Source organism: Medicago sativa, chromosome 1, assembly GCF_051527215.1.
Source record: "Medicago sativa cultivar Bolivia chromosome 1, Bolivia_mono, whole genome shotgun sequence".
In the NCBI taxonomy this organism is placed as follows: Eukaryota; Viridiplantae; Streptophyta; class Magnoliopsida; order Fabales; family Fabaceae; genus Medicago; species Medicago sativa.
In genome coordinates, this window is record NC_140749.1 from 53647009 (window position 1) to 53663633 (window position 16625).

Here is a 16625-nt window from a genome sequence, read left to right on the forward strand (position 1 = left end):
GTATTGGGATGACCCGTTGTCGCGAAAACGCGATTTTATCCTTTATGGTTACAAGTTTGATAAATGGGAAGGTTGAACGTGTCCCTTGATTTAAAACATGATGTGAACCTATTTGGTTTTGTATTCTGTTAAATCCAAGTATTGGAATGACCTTTGTCGCGAAAATGAGATTTTGGCCTATATGGTTACAAGTTTGATGAATTTGAAGGTTGAACTTGTCCTTCGATGTCCTTTGATGCGAAACATGATATTTGGTTTTAATATTTGGTTTTAAATTCGGTAAACTGAAAGTAATGAGATGACCCTTGTCGCGAAAACGATATTTTAGCTTATATGGTTACAACTTTGATAAATATGAATGTTGACCATGTCCCTCGATATCCTTTGATGCGAAACATGATATGTGAACCTATTTGGTTTCATATTCGGTAAAATGAAAGTATTGGAATGACCCATGTCGCGAAAATGAGTTTTTGGTCTATATGCCTACAAGTTTGATAAATGGGAAGTTTGAACTTGTCCCTTGATGTCCCTGGATGCAAACATGATATGTGAACCTATTTGGTTTTGTGTTCGGTAAAATGAAAGTATTGGAATGACTCTTGTCGCGAAAATGAGATTTTGGTCTATATGCCTACAAGTTTGATAAATGGGAAGTTTGAACTTGTCCCTTGATGTCCCTGGATGCAAACGTGATATGTGAACCTATTTGGTTTTGTATTCGGTAAAATGAAAGTATTGGAATGACCCTTGTCGCGAAAATGAGATTTTGGTATACAAGTTTGATGAATGGGATGTTTGAACTTATCCCTTGATGCAAAACATGATATGAGAACCTATTTGGTTTTGTATTCGGTAAAATGAAAGTATTGGAATGACTATGTCAGGAAAATGAGATTTTAGCCTATATGGTTAGAAGTTTGATATAGTTTGAACTTGTCCCTTGATGTTCCTTAATATGAAACATGATATGTGAACCTATTTGGTTTAGTATTCGGTAAAATGGAAGTATTGGAATGATCCTTGTCGCAAAAATGAGATTTTAGCCTATATGGTTAAAAGCTTGATAAATATAAATGTTGAATTTGTCCCTCGATGTCCTTTGATGCATAACATAATATTTGAACCTATTTGGCTTTAAATTTGGCAAATAGAGAGTAATGAGATGACCGTTGTCGCAAAAACGAGATTTTTGCTTATATGGTTACAAGTTTGATAAATACGAAGGCTGAACATGTCCCTCGATGTTCCTTGATGCGAAACATGATATGTGAACCTTTTTGGTTTCGTATTCGGTAAAATGAAAGTATTGAAATGTCCCTTGTCGTGAAAACGAGATTTGAGCCTATATGGTTACAATTTAGATAAATATGAAGGTTGAACATGTCCCTCGATGTCCCTTGATTTAAAACATGATATTTGAACCTATTTGGTTTTAAATTCGGTAAAATGAAACTATTGAAATGACCCTTGTTGCGAAAATGAGATTTTAGCTTATATGGTTACAAGTTTGATAAATGGGAAGTTTGAACTTGTCCCTTAACGTCCCTTTTTGCGAAACATGATATTTGAACTTATTTTGTTTTAAATTTGGTAAATTCAACACATGCGTTTTCTCTACTATCATATTGTGTCTCGATGACTCTTGTACCGAAAATGATATTTTAGCATTTATGGTTACAAAAATGATAAATGAGAAGGTTGAACTTGTACCTTGATGTCCCTTGATGCGAAACACGATTTTTAAGCCGAGTTTGTTTGGATATCGGTAAACTGGAAGTATGAGAATGTGGCTCAAAGATGCTCAATCCGAAAATTATTTGAACCTAGTTTATTATAAATTTGATAAATAGGAAAGATAATATTTTGTTTCGATGACACTTGACGCGAAAATGCGATATTTGAGCATAGACATTTTTAAACTTTAATTTGGAAGTATGAGTTTTGTCTTCTATTATAATGTTTTTTGATGACCCTTGACGCGAAAATTGGAAACTTTATTATAAGTTTGATAAATGGGAAGGTTGAACTTGTCCCTCTATGTCAGTTGATGTGAAACTTGATTTTTAAGCATAGTTAATTCAAAATTCGGTAATTTGGAAGTATGACAATGTGCGTTTATGACCCTTGTTTTGAAGTTTGATAACGAAGGTTGAACTTGTAAGTTGATACGAAACTTGATATTTAAGGCTAGTTGGTTTTAAATTCGGTAAATTGAAAGCATAAGAATGTGCCTTAATGACCCTTGTTTCGAAAATCGACCGATAATGGTTAAGTATTTCAGCTTGCCTGTAGGCCTTTGAATTTGATAGTCAAGAGTTAGACTTGGATCTTTCAAGTTTGGATGCTACAATGATTGCTGCAGTTTTTAGGTAAGAATGCTTAATTTGCCTCTCTTCCCATTTGCATCTATACCCTTTTTTCTTTTTGACTGCTTAGTATAGAATTTTTGTTCTTTCCAATTCTTTCCTGCTATGGTTTTTAACTCCTTGTATCTGAAAGGAATACAATGTCCTGCAATTATAAGTATGTTAGATTTATAAATGATATTTTTTTAATGGTGTTGAATAATCATCTTTCCGCAGTTATTATATTTCGACCATGAAGAAAATGTGGCTCAAGTGTTGCACTCCAGGTATACATCATTTTCTCCTCTGTGTGAACACGTTGTGTTTTTTTTTCAACTAAGGAAATATGTCTAATGTAATGTGAAGTCCTTGAATGTTAGTGACTCTCTTGTTACTATTTAATACATACATTATTTTTTCATTTTTTGAAATTTGAACATCATCTGTCGTTAATAATTACTGATGTAGTAAGGCTGTGTAAAAAATGGGACACCCTCTGCAGCAAAGTATTTTCTTGGCTTTCCTGTTTATCGTCTGGATCAAACAATGTATGAAGACAATGCAACAAATGGGAAGAAATACGAAGCTTCTTGATTGACGGATCAATCATTCAATATGCAGTCTTCTCAAGGTTAGTCGTGTCACTCTTGTAAATTTAATTTCTTTAATCACCGCAACATCTCTCTTTATTCATCTTTTACCATTTGTTTTTTAGTTTTCGAGATATTGAATTTTGTCGTCAAAATATAATCTCTTTCGTATGTTTATTATTTTTATTTTTTATCGATTGTCTTTTGGGTTTATAACTTTGTAGTTTTTTCTTTTTATTTTATTGATTTATGTCTTCTATTTGACGCGATAATGAGATTTTAGCTTTTATGGTTACAAGTTTGATAAATTGGAAGTTTGAACTTGTCCCTAGAAGTCCCTTGATGCGTAACATAATATTTGAACCTATTTGATTGTAAATTCGGTAAATATAAAGTATTGGGATGACCCGTTGTCGCGAAAACGCGATTTTATCCTTTATGGTTACAAGTTTGATAAATGGGAGGGTTGAACGTGTCCCTTGATTTAAAACATGATGTGAACCTATTTGGTTTTGTATTCTGTTAAATCCAAGTATTGGAATGACCTTTGTCGCGAAAATGAGATTTTGGCCTATATGGTTACAAGTTTGATGAATTTGAAGGTTGAACTTGTCCTTCGATGTCCTTTGATGCGAAACATGATATTTGGTTTTAATATTTGGTTTTAAATTCGGTAAACTGAAAGTAATGAGATGACCCTTGTCGCGAAAACGATATTTTAGCTTATATGGTTACAACTTTGATAAATATGAATGTTGACCATGTCCCTCGATATCCTTTGATGCGAAACATGATATGTGAACCTATTTGGTTTCATATTCGGTAAAATGAAAGTATTGGAATGACCCATGTCGCGAAAATGAGTTTTTGGTCTATATGCCTACAAGTTTGATAAATGGGAAGTTTGAACTTGTCCCTTGATGTCCCTGGATGCAAACATGATATGTGAACCTATTTGGTTTTGTGTTCGGTAAAATGAAAGTATTGGAATGACTCTTGTCGCGAAAATGAGATTTTGGTCTATAAGCCTACAAGTTTGATAAATGGGAAGTTTGAACTTGTCCCTTGATGTCCCTGGATGCAAACGTGATATGTGAACCTATTTGGTTTTGTATTCGGTAAAATGAAAGTATTGGAATGACCCTTGTCGCGAAAATGAGATTTTGGTATACAAGTTTGATGAATGGGATGTTTGAACTTATCCCTTGATGCGAAACATGATATGAGAACCTATTTGGTTTTGTATTCGGTAAAATGAAAGTATTGGAATGACTATGTCAGGAAAATGAGATTTTAGCCTATATGGTTAGAAGTTTGATATAGTTTGAACTTGTCCCTTGATGTTCCTTAATATGAAACATGATATGTAACACCCATACTATACGTATCTAGAAAGTCTAGCATGTGAGTTAATTTAGTACTGGATACATTAGAAAATTTACAACAATAAACTTCGAATGAATATTAAACATCAATACACGTTCGTATGAAATAATACAACACCTTTTTGCCTATATTAATAGCAAATGCATCCTTGGAATCCATATCCACTCAACAGCGTGTACGAACGAGCACTTGATGAGATATCCATCCGGCAACTAACTTGACGTTCAACCTGTTTATCTGAAACAAAATAGGATTGGGATGAGACATAATGTCTCAGTGAGTTCCACCTAATCCTAGGCTATAGGCAACCACAAGGGAAACCTACGGTCGCCATGTGTCTACTTTACAACCTGACGGTTGATTATACGTGTGTGGAGACTTGCATTCTTAGACGGTTGTGCATACTAGGACCGTTATAAAACATCTTACTTGTTATAGGCTTCTCTTCCTATACGTGTCATGGCGGTCAAGGGGAATCTAAAACCGCAATGCCGAGTTACGCTCTATGCATCAAGGCTCTCCTAAACTTCTATCATGACACGATTCTAAACCGGACGATTAGGGGTAATCTAAGATCGTCGTCGGCATATCTTTCTTTAATTTCTTCTACTTGCTTAATATGTTGTATCTACAACATATCCTCTCTTATCACATAAGTGATCCTTACTATCTTACTACTTCTTGACGAACTACGCCAAGTCTCTACTTGTTCTTGACGACCTACGTCAAGGCTCTATGACATAACATAAACATGTATGATAGATATGCTTAGTTAGCTTCTTTAATTATGCTAGCGTGTAACAAACAATTATCTTGAATTCATTTTACGGATTAGTTCCGAGTGGAGTAACCCCGGAAGTTAATCCCTTACTACCGGTGAAGTGCTTAGCAAGAGCGCACCGGACTCCCTTAGTGAACGTGCGGGTCCCTTACGGCTTACCCCATTCCCCTTGGAGAACCTTTTGTACCCAACCTTGGAAGGTATACAAAAGACACGACACCTTAACTTAGGGAAATGCGGCTCCCTCGCGGCTTAACCATTCCCCTTGGGGAACCCCTTGAATCCAATTTGGATAACAAGAGACATGACACTCTTTCTTTCTTTCTTGTAATTCTTAGTCTTATGCAGGAAGAATAAACTTAAACATGCTAACTCTTATCTTGGATCCCTAGACGATCCCACTAGAGATAACTATATGCTTGCTCATCTTACTTCGTGAATGGATATAAATTCGATTCACGTCTTGCCATACTCATATGGCACTTAACTTCTATGCGAAGATAATAACCTATATCACCTCGCGTCTTAACAAGCTTATCACTAATGTATAGTATTATAATTCTTTACTAACTATTCTATTTCTCGATAACTAAACCGAGGCTCTAGTTCTTTCCTTTCCTTAATTAATGCTTGCTACCCATTCAATTTACGTACTAAGCTCTCGTATGCCATGCTTAAATATACATTATGAATACTTGTTTAACTTTCAAGAAACATATTTAAAGTTCATGCCTTGGAGCCTTGTATTAAGGGGTTTAATACTGTAAAAGATTGCTTGAAGGGACTGGACCGAAACACGCTCAAAAGGGGCTGAAACGAGCAAACCGGGTGACATGACCCCTAGCTCGCCATTGCGAGCTCCATCACTCGCCGTTGCGAGTTCACTTACTCGCCGTGGCGAGTATGGTGGCGAGCAGCACACCAGGGAGAGTGCCTGGCTGGCCATGGCGAGCTGTTTACTCGCCGTGGCGAGTTATGACAGTCCAGACCTGCATAATTGGGGTTTTTAACCCAAAAACCTCAATACAATCATCCTAAGGCATGGCAAGTTATTTGTGATCATATGGAACCTATAAAAATACTCAGGACAAGTATTCACATGTATAATTATGCATGGCATGAAAAGGTAACATGTATATATATATATATATATATATATATAAAAACCCTAGAAACTCATGGTTTTCTTACAAGCATAAATCACATAATCCCAAGGGTGGGAGCTATCTAAGGAACTCACCTATCGTGTTGCAATTGATCCCAAATCTCTCAAGCATCATCAACATCACATAACACAACCCTAGCTTGCTTCCAAAGCTTTAGGTTAACCAAGCAACACCATCCATACTCTAGCTCATGCTCCATCTTCCACTAGTTACTTCCAATTTGCCATAATTATCATAACGTCATCAAACCCACTTCTTGGTTGTCTTGAACCCTAAATCTTGATCTTGATTCCAAGTTAGCATCAATGCTTCAATACAAACCCAAAGCCCTAGCTCCTTGGTCTATAAACTTATGAATGCTAGAACAACTTATGTTTCAAGTTCTAACTTTTCCAAACCAAACCCTAACCTTGATTATCTTCTAAAAAGGAGGAAAAGAGATAACAAGTTCCATCCAAGTTACTAACCTCTTGTGAAAGCATAGAAAAACCAAAGCTTGATTCATGAACCTTGAGGAGGAATACTTGATGAGGATTAGGAGTAAAGAACAACCCCAAACCAAGCTTCTTTGTACCATAAAAATATTGAGAGAAACTTGTTCACCATGTTTCTTGATTTGGTAAGAGATTGGGAAAGATTGAAGAAGAGAAAGTGAAGGATATTCAAGGTAGATCCAAGTTTCACATGCTTAAGAGATCAAGAGAGAGCAACCTTAGCTCACTTGGAAAATGAAGGAAGAAGATTTAATGGGAAAGAAGAGAGAAAGGGCGTGAGGGAGAAGAGAGAAGGGAGAGAAGTTTTCTAACTTCAACCCTAGAGAGAGAAAGGAAAGGAAAAATGAGATATTTTGGCCACCATTCAAAATAAATATCCTTTAGGGTGAAATTACCATTATGCCCTTGCCTTTAAACGTGTTAAATACGACTCTGATACTTTTCCCGTAAAAGCTGACATGTCATGAAATATTTTCCATTAACTTATTTTCCTTAAACTTTATTCCTCTGGCACGATCGACTGGTGAAATACCGATACTGACAAGCGGGATGTTACATGATATGTGAACCTATTTGGTTTAGTATTCGGTAAAATGGAAGTATTGGAATGATCCTTGTCGCAAAAATGAGATTTTAGCCTATATGGTTAAAAGCTTGATAAATATAAATGTTGAAATTGTCCCTCGATGTCCTTTGATGCATAACATAATATTTGAACCTATTTGGCTTTAAATTTGGCAAATAGAGAGTAATGAGATGACCGTTGTCGCAAAAACGAGATTTTTGCTTATATGGTTACAAGTTTGATAAATACGAAGGCTGAACATGTCCCTCGATGTTCCTTGATGCGAAACATGATATGTGAACCTTTTTGGTTTCGTATTCGGTAAAATGAAAGTATTGAAATGTCCCTTGTCGTGAAAACGAGATTTGAGCCTATATGGTTACAATTTTGATAAATATGAAGGTTGAACATGTCCCTCGATGTCCCTTGATTTAAAACATGATATTTGAACCTATTTGGTTTTAAATTCGGTAAAATGAAACTATTGAAATGACCCTTGTTGCGAAAATGAGATTTTAGCTTATATGGTTACAAGTTTGATAAATGGGAAGTTTGAACTTGTCCCTTAACGTCCCTTTTTGCGAAACATGATATTTGAACTTATTTTGTTTCAAATTTGGTAAATTCAACACATGCGTTTTCTCTACTATCATATTGTGTCTCGATGACTCTTGTACCGAAAATGATATTTTAGCATTTATGGTTACAAAAATGATAAATGAGAAGGTTGAACTTGTACCTTGATGTCCCTTGATGCGAAACACGGTTTTTAAGCCGAGTTTGTTTGGATATCGGTAAACTGGAAGTATGAGAATGTGGCTCAAAAATGCTCAATCCGAAAATTATTTGAACCTAGTTTATTATAAATTTGATAAATAGGAAAGATAATATTTTGTTTCGATGACACTTGACGCGAAAATGCGATATTTGAGCATAGACATTTTTAAACTTTAATTTGGAAGTATGAGTTTTGTCTTCTATTATAATGTTTTTTGATGACCCTTGACGCAAAAATTTGGAAACTTTATTATAAGTTTGATAAATGGGAAGGTTGAACTTGTCCCTCTATGTCAGTTGATGTGAAACTTGATTTTTAAGCATAGTTAATTCTAAATTCGGTAATTTGGAAGTATGACAATGTGCGTTTATGACCCTTGTTTTGAAGTTTGATAACGAAGGTTGAACTTGTAAGTTGATACGAAACTTGATATTTAAGGCTAGTTGGTTTTAAATTCGGTAAATTGAAAGCATAAGAATGTGCCTTAATGACCCTTGTTTCGAAAATCGACCGATAATGGTTAAGTATTTCAGCTTGCCTGTAGGCCTTTGAATTTGATAGTCAAGAGTTAGACTTGGATCTTTCAAGTTTGGATGCTACAATGATTGCTGCAGTTTTTAGGTAAGAATGCTTAATTTGCCTCTCTTCCCATTTGCATCTATACCCTTTTTTCTTTTTAACTGCTTAGTATAGAATTTTTTTTCTTTCCAATTCTTTCCTGCTATGGTTTTTAACTCCTTGTATCTGAAAGGAATACAATGTCCTGCAATTATAAGTATGTTAGATTTATAAATGATATTTTTTAATGGTGTTGAATAATCATCTTTCCCAAGTTATTATATTTCGACCATGAAGAAAATGTGGTGCAAGTGTTGCGCTCCAGGTATACATCATTTTGTCCTCTGTGTGAACACGTTGTGTTTTTTTTCAACTAAGGAAATATGTCTAATGTAATGTGAAGTCCTTGAATGTTAGTGACTCTCTTGTTACTATTTAATACATACATTATTTTTTGCATTATTTGAAATCTGAACATCATCTGTCGTTAATAATTACTGATGTAGTAAGGCTGTGTAAAAAATGGGACGGATGCCTCTGCAGCAAAGTATTTTCTTGGCTTTCATGTTTATCGTCTGGATCAAACAATGTAGGAAGACAATGCAACAAATGGGAAGAAATACGAAGCTTCTTGATTGATGGATCAATCATTCAATATGCAGTCTTCTCAAGGTTAGTCGTGTCACTCTTGTAAATTTAATTTCTTTAATCACCGCAACATCTCTCTTTATTCATCTTTTACCATTTGTTTTTTAGTTTTCGAGATATTGAATTTTGTCGTCAAAATATAATATCTTTCGTATGTTTATTATTTTTATTTTTATCGATTGTCTTTTGGGATTATAACTTTGTAGTTTTTTCTTTTTATTTTATTGATTTATGTCTTCTATTTGCCGCGAAAATGAGATTTTTGCTTTTATGGTTACATGTTTGATAAATTGGAAGTTTGAACTTGTCCCTAGAAGTCCCTTGATGCGTAACATAATATTTGAACCTATTTGGTTGTAAATTCGGTAAATATAAAGTATTGGGATGACCCGTTGTCGCTAAAATGCGATTTTATCCTTTATGGTTACAAGTTTGATAAATGGGAAGGTTGAACGTGTCCTTTGATTTAAAACATGATGTGAACCTATTTGGTTTTGTATTCGGTTAAATCCAAGTATTGGAAAGACCTTTGTCGCGAAAATGAGATTTTGGCCTATATGGTTACAAGTTTGATGAATTTGAAGGTTGAACTCGGCCTTCAGAGTCCTTTGATGCGAAACATGATATTTGGTTTTAATATTTGGTTTTAAATTCGGTAAACTGAAAGTAATGAGATGACCCTTGTCGCGAAAACGAGATTTTAGCTTATATGGTTACAAGTTTGATAAATATGAATGTTGACCATGTCCCTCGATATCCATTGATGTGAAACATGATATGTGAACCTATTTGGTTTCATATTCGGCAAAATGAAAGTATTGGAATGACCCATGTCGCGAAAATGAGTTTTTGGTCTATATGCCTACAAGTTTGATAAATGGGAAGTTTGATCTTGTCCCTTGATGTCCCTGGATGCAAACATGATATGTGAACCTATTTGGTTTTGTATTCGGTAAAATGAAAGAATTGGAATGACTCTTGTCGCGAAAATGAGATTTTGGTCTATATGCCTACAAGTTTGATAAATGGGAAGTTTGAAGTTGTCCCTTGATGTCCCTGGATGCAAACGTGATATGTGAACCTATTTGGTTTTGTATTCAGTAAAATGAAAGTATTGGAATGACCCTTGTCGCGAAAATGAGATTTTGGTCTATATGCCTACAAGTTCAATAAATGGGAAGTTTGAACTTGTCCCTTGATGTCCATGGATGCAAACGTGATATGTGAACCTATTTAGTTTTGTATTCGGTAAAATGAAAGTATTGGAATAACCCTTGTCGCGAAAATGAGATTTTGGTATATATGCCTATAAGTTTGATGAATGGGATGTTTGAACTTATCCCTTGATGCGAAACATGATATGAGAACCTATTTGGTTTTGTATTCGGTAAAATGAAAGTATTGGAATGACTATGTCAGGAAAATGAGATTTTAGCCTATATGGTTAGAAGTTTGATATAGTTTGAACTTGTCCCTTGATATTCCTTAATATGAAACATGATATGGGAACCTATTTGGTTTTGTATTCGGTAAAATGGAAGTATTGGAATGGTCCTTGTCGCAAAAATGAGATTTTAGCCTATATGGTTAAAAGCTTGATATATATAAATGTTGAATTTGTCCCTCGATGTCCTTTGATGCATAACATAATATTTGAACCTATTTTGCTTTAAATTTGGTAAATAGAGAGTAATGAGATGGCCCTTGTCGCAAAAACGAGATTTTTGCTTATATGGTTACAAGTTTGATAAATACGAAGGCTGAACATGTCCCTCGATGTTCCGTGATGCGAAACATGATATGTGAACCTTTTTGGTTTCGTATTCGGTAAACTGAAACTATTGAAATGACCCTTGTTGCGAAAATGAGATTTTAGCTTCTATGGTTACAAGTTTGATAAATGGGAAGTTTGAACTTGTCCCTTAACGTCCCTTTTTGCGAAACATGATATTTGAACTTATTTTGTTTTAAATTTGGTAAATTCAACACATGCGTTTTCTCTACTATCATATTGTGTCTCGATGACTCTTGTACCAAAAATGATATTTTAGCATTTATGGTTACAAAAATGATAAATGAGAAGGTTGAACTTGTACCTTGATGTCCCTTGATGCGAAACATGATTTTTAAGCCGAGTTTGTTTGGATATCGGTAAACTGGAAGTATGAGAATGTGGCTCAAAGATGCTCAATCCGAAAATTATTTGAACCTAGTTTATTATAAATTTGATAAATAGGAAAGATAATATTTTGTTTCGATGACACTTGATGCGAAAATGCGATATTTGAGCATAGACATTTTTAAACTTTAATTTGGAAGTATGAGTTTTGTCTTCTATTATAATGTTTTTTGATGACCCTTGACGCGAAAATTGGAAACTTTATTATAAGTTTGATAAATGGGAAGGTTGAACTTGTCCCTCTATGTCAGTTGATGTGAAACTTGATTTTTAAGCATAGTTAATTCTAAATTCGGTAATTTGGAAGTATGACAATGTGAGTTTATGACCCTTGTTTTGAAGTTTGATAACGAAGGTTGAACTTGTCAGTTGATACGAAACTTGATATTTAAGGCTAGTTGGTTTTAAATTCAGTAAATTGAAAGCATAAGAATGTGCCTTAATGACCCTTGTTTCGAAAATCGATCGATAGTGGTTAAATATTTCAGCTTGCCTGTAGGCCGTTGAATTTGATAGTCAAGAGTTAGACTTGGATCTTTCAAGTTTGGATGCTACAATGATTGCTGCAGTTTTTAGGTAAGAATGCTTAATTTGCCTCTCTTCCCATTTGCATCTATACCCTTTTTTCTTTTTGACTGCTTAGTATAGAATTTTTGTTCTTTCCAATTCTTTCCTGCTATGGTTTTTAACTCCTTGTATCTGCAAGGAATACAATGTCCTGCAATTAAAAGTATGTTAGATTTATAAATGATATTTTTTTGATGGTGTTGAATAATCATCTTTCCACAGTTATTATATTTCGACCATGAAGAAAATGTGGCGCAAGTGTTGCACTCCAGGTATACATCATTTTCTCCTCTGTGTGAACACGTTGTGTTTTTTTTTCAACTAAGGAAATATGTCTTATGTAATGTGAAGTTCTTGAATGTTAGTGACTCTCTTGTCACTATTTAATACATACATTATTTTTTCATTTTTTGAAATCTGAACATCATCTGTCGTTAATAATTACTGATGTAGTAAGGCTGTGTAAAAAATGGGACGGATGTCTCCGCAGCATAGTATTTTCTTGGCTTTCCTGTTTATCGTCTGGATCAAACAATGTAGGAAGACAATGCAACAAATGGGAAGAAATACGAAGCTTCTTGATTGATGGATCAATCATTCAATATGCAGTCTTCTCAAGGTTAGTTGTGTCACTCTTGTAAATTTAATTTCTTTAATCATCGCAACATCTCTCTTTATTCATCTTTTACCATTTGTTTTTTAGTTTTCGAGATATTGAATTTTTTCGTCAAAATATAATCTCTTTCGTATGCTTATTATTTTTATTTTTTATCGATTGTCTTTTGGGTTTATAACTTTGTAGTTTTTTCTTTTTATTTTATTGATTTATGTCTTCTATTTGCCGCGATAATGAGATTTTAGCTTTTATGGTTACATGTTTGATAAATTGGAAGTTTGAACTTGTCCCTAGAAGTCCCTTGATGCGTAATATAATATTTGAACCTATTTGGTTGTAAATTTGGTAAATATAAAGTATTGGGATGACCCGTTGTCCCGAAAACGCGATTTTATCCTTTATGGTTACAAGTTTGATAAATGGGAAGGTTGAACGTGTCCCACGATTTAAAACATGATGTGAACCTATTTGGTTTTGTGTTCGGTTAAATCCAAGTATTGAAATGACCTTTGTCGCGAAAATGAGATTTTTGCCTATATGGTTACAAGTTTGATGAATGTGAAGGTTGAACTTGTCCTTCGATCTCCTTTGATGCGAAGCATGATATTTGGTTTTAATATTTGGTTTTAAATTCGGTAAACTGAAAGTAATGAGATGACCCTTGTCGCGAAAACGAGGTTTTAGCTTATATGGTTACAAGTTTGATAAATATGAATGTTGACCATGTCCCTCGATATCCTTTGATGCGAAACATGATATGTGAACCTATTTGGTTTCATATTCGGTAAAACGAAAGTATTGGAATGACCCATGTCGCGAAAATGAGTTTTTGGTCTATATGCCTACAAGTTTGATAAATGGGAAGTTTGAACTTGTCCCTTGATGTCCCTGGATGCAAACAAGATATGTGATCCTTTTTGGTTTTGTATTCGGTAAAATGAAAATATTGGAATGACCCTTGTCACGAAAATGAGATTTTGGTATATATGCCTACAAGTTTGATGAATGGGATGTTTGAACTTATCCCTTGATGCGAAACATGATATGAGAACCTATTTGGTTTTGTATTCGGTAAAATGAAAGTATTGGAATGACTATGTCAGGAAAATGAGATTTTAGCCTATATGGTTAGAAGTTTGATATAGAACTTGTCCCTTGATGTTCCTTAATATGAAACATGATATGTGAACCTATTTGGTTTTGTATTCGGTAAAATGAAAGTATTGGAATGATCCTTGTCGCAAAAAAGAGATTTTAGCCTATATGGTTAAAAGCTTGATAAATATAAATGTTGAATTTGTCCCTCGATGTCCTTTGATGCATAACATAATATTTGAACCTATTTGGCTTTAAATTTGGTAAATAGAGAGTAATGAGATGACCTTTGTCGCAAAAACAAGATTTTTGTTTATATGGTTACAAGTTTGATAAATACGAAGGCTGAACATGTCCCTCGATGTTCCTTGATGCGAAACATGATATGTGAACCTTTTTAGTTTCGTATTTGGTAAAATGAAAGTATTGAAATGTCCCTTGTCGTGAAAACGAGATTTGAGCCTATTTGGTTACAATTTTGATAAATATGAAGGTTGAACTTGTCCCTTGATTTAAAACATGATATTTGAAGCTATTTGGTTTTAAGTTCGGTAAAATGAAACTATTGAAATGACCCTTGTTGCGAAAATGAGATTTTAGCTTATATGGTTACAAGTTTGATAAATGGGAAGTTTGAACTTGTCCCTTAACGTCCCTTTTTACGAAACATGATATTTGAACTTATTTTGTTTTAAATTTGGTAAATTCAACACATGCGTTTTCTCTACTATCATATTGTGTCTCGATGACTCTTGTACCGAAAATGATATTTTAGCATTTATGGTTACAAAAATGATAAATGAGAAGGTTGAACTTCTACCTTGATGTCCCTTGATGCGAAACATGATTTTTAAGCCGAGTTTGTTTGGATATCGGTAAACTGGAAGTATGAGAATGTGGCTCAAAGATGCTCAATCCGAAAATGATTTGAACCTAGTTTATTACAAATTCGATAAATAGGAAAGATAATATTTTGTTTCGATGACACTTGACGCGAAAATGCGATATTTGAGCATAGATATTTTTAAAATTTAATTTGGAAGTATGAGTTTTGTCTTCTATTATAATGTTTTTTGATGACCCTTGACGCAAAAATTGGAAACTTTATTATAAGTTTGATAAATGGGAAGGTTGAACTTGTCCCTCTATGTCAGTTGATGTGAAACTTGATTTTTAAGCATAGTTAATTCTAAATTCGATAATTTGGAAGTATGACAATGTGCGTTTATGACCCTTGTTTTGAAGTTTGAAACGAAGGTTGAACTTGTCAGTTGATACGAAACTTGATATTTAAGGCTAGTTGGTTTTAAATACGGTAAATTGAAAGCATAAAAATGTGCCTTAATGACCCTTGTTTCGAAAATCGATCGATAGTGGTTAAATATTTCAGCTTGCCTGTAGGCCTTTGAATTTGATAGTCAAGAGTTAGACTTGGATCTTTCAAGTTTGGATGCTACAATGATTGCTGCAGTTTTTAGGTAAGAATGCTTAATTTGCATCTCTTACCATTTGCATCTATACCCTTTTTTCTTTTTGACTGCTTAGTATAGAATTTTTGTTCTTTCCAATTCTTTCCTGCTACGGTTTTTAACTCCTTGTATCTGAAAGGAATACAATGTCCTGCAATTATAAGTATGTTAGATTTATAAATGATATTTTTTTAATGGTGTTGAATAATCATCTTTCCACAGTTATTATATTTCGACCATGAAGAAAAAGTGGCGCAAGTGTTGCACTCCAGGTATACATCATTTTCTCCTTTGTGTGAACACGTTGTGTTTTTTTTCAACTAAGGAAATATGTCTAATGTAATGTGAAGTCCTTGAATGTTAGTGACTCTCTTGTTACTATTTAATACATACATTATTTTTTCATTTTTTGAAATTTGAACATCATCTGTCGTTAATAATTACTGATGTAGTAAGGCTGTGTAAAAAATGGGACGGATGCCTCTGCAGCAAAGTATTTTCTTGGCTTTCCTGTTTATCGTCTGGATCAAACAATGTAGGAAGACAATGCAACAAATGGGAAGAAATACGAAGCTTCTTGATTGATGGATCAATCATTCAATATGCAGTCTTCTCAAGGTTAGTCGTGTCACTCTTGTAAATTTAATTTCTTTAATCACCGCAACATCTCTCTTTATTCATCTTTTACCATTTGTTTTTTAGTTTTCGAGATATTGAATTTTGTCGTCAAAATTAATCTCTTTCGTATGCTTATTATTTTTATTTTTTATCGATTGTCTCTTGGGTTTATAACTTTGTAGTTTTTTCTTTTTATTTTATTGATTTATGTCTTCTATTTGCCGCGAAAATGAGATTTTAGCCTTTATGGTTACAAGTTTGATAAATGGGAGGTTGAACGTGTCCCTTGATTTAAAACATGATGTGAACCTATTTGGTTTTGTATTCGATTAAATCCAAGTATTGGAATGACCTTTGTCGCAAGAATGAGATTTTTGCCTATATGGTTACAAGTTTGATGACTTTGAAGGTTGAACTTGTCTTTCGATGTCCTTTGATGCGAAACATGATATTTGGTTTTAAATTCGGTAAACTGAAAGTAATGAGATGACTCTTGTCGCGAAAACGAGATTTTAGCTTATATGGTTACAAGTTTGATAAACATGATATGTGAACCTATTTGGTTTTGTATTCGGTAAAATGAAAGTATTTGAATGACCCTTGTCGCGAAAATGAGATTTTGGTCTATATGCCTATAGGTTCGATAAATGGGAAGTTTGAACTTGTCCCTTGATGTCCCTGGATGCAAACGTGATATGTGAACCTATTTGGTTTTGTATTCGGTAAAATGAAAGTATTGGAATGACTATGTCAGGAAAATGAGATTT

General features: G+C 34.1%; 2 long non-coding RNA genes across 2 annotated transcripts; one reads left to right on the forward strand and one right to left on the reverse strand.

The window, feature by feature from the left end:
- Positions 1 to 4367: 4367 nt before the first annotated feature.
- Positions 4368 to 7322, reverse strand: LOC146955358 (uncharacterized). The gene is made up of 2 exons (XR_015016596.1): positions 6346 to 7322; positions 4368 to 4561 (listed from the first exon to the last, which is right to left on the reverse strand). It is a non-coding gene; the product is annotated as an uncharacterized LOC146955358 (long non-coding RNA).
- Positions 7323 to 12280: 4958 nt separating this feature from the next.
- On the forward strand, positions 12281 to 16088 carry LOC146955359 (uncharacterized). The gene is made up of 3 exons (XR_015016599.1): positions 12281 to 12332; positions 12514 to 15512; positions 15693 to 16088. It is a non-coding gene; the product is annotated as an uncharacterized LOC146955359 (long non-coding RNA).
- Positions 16089 to 16625: the final 537 nt, after the last annotated feature.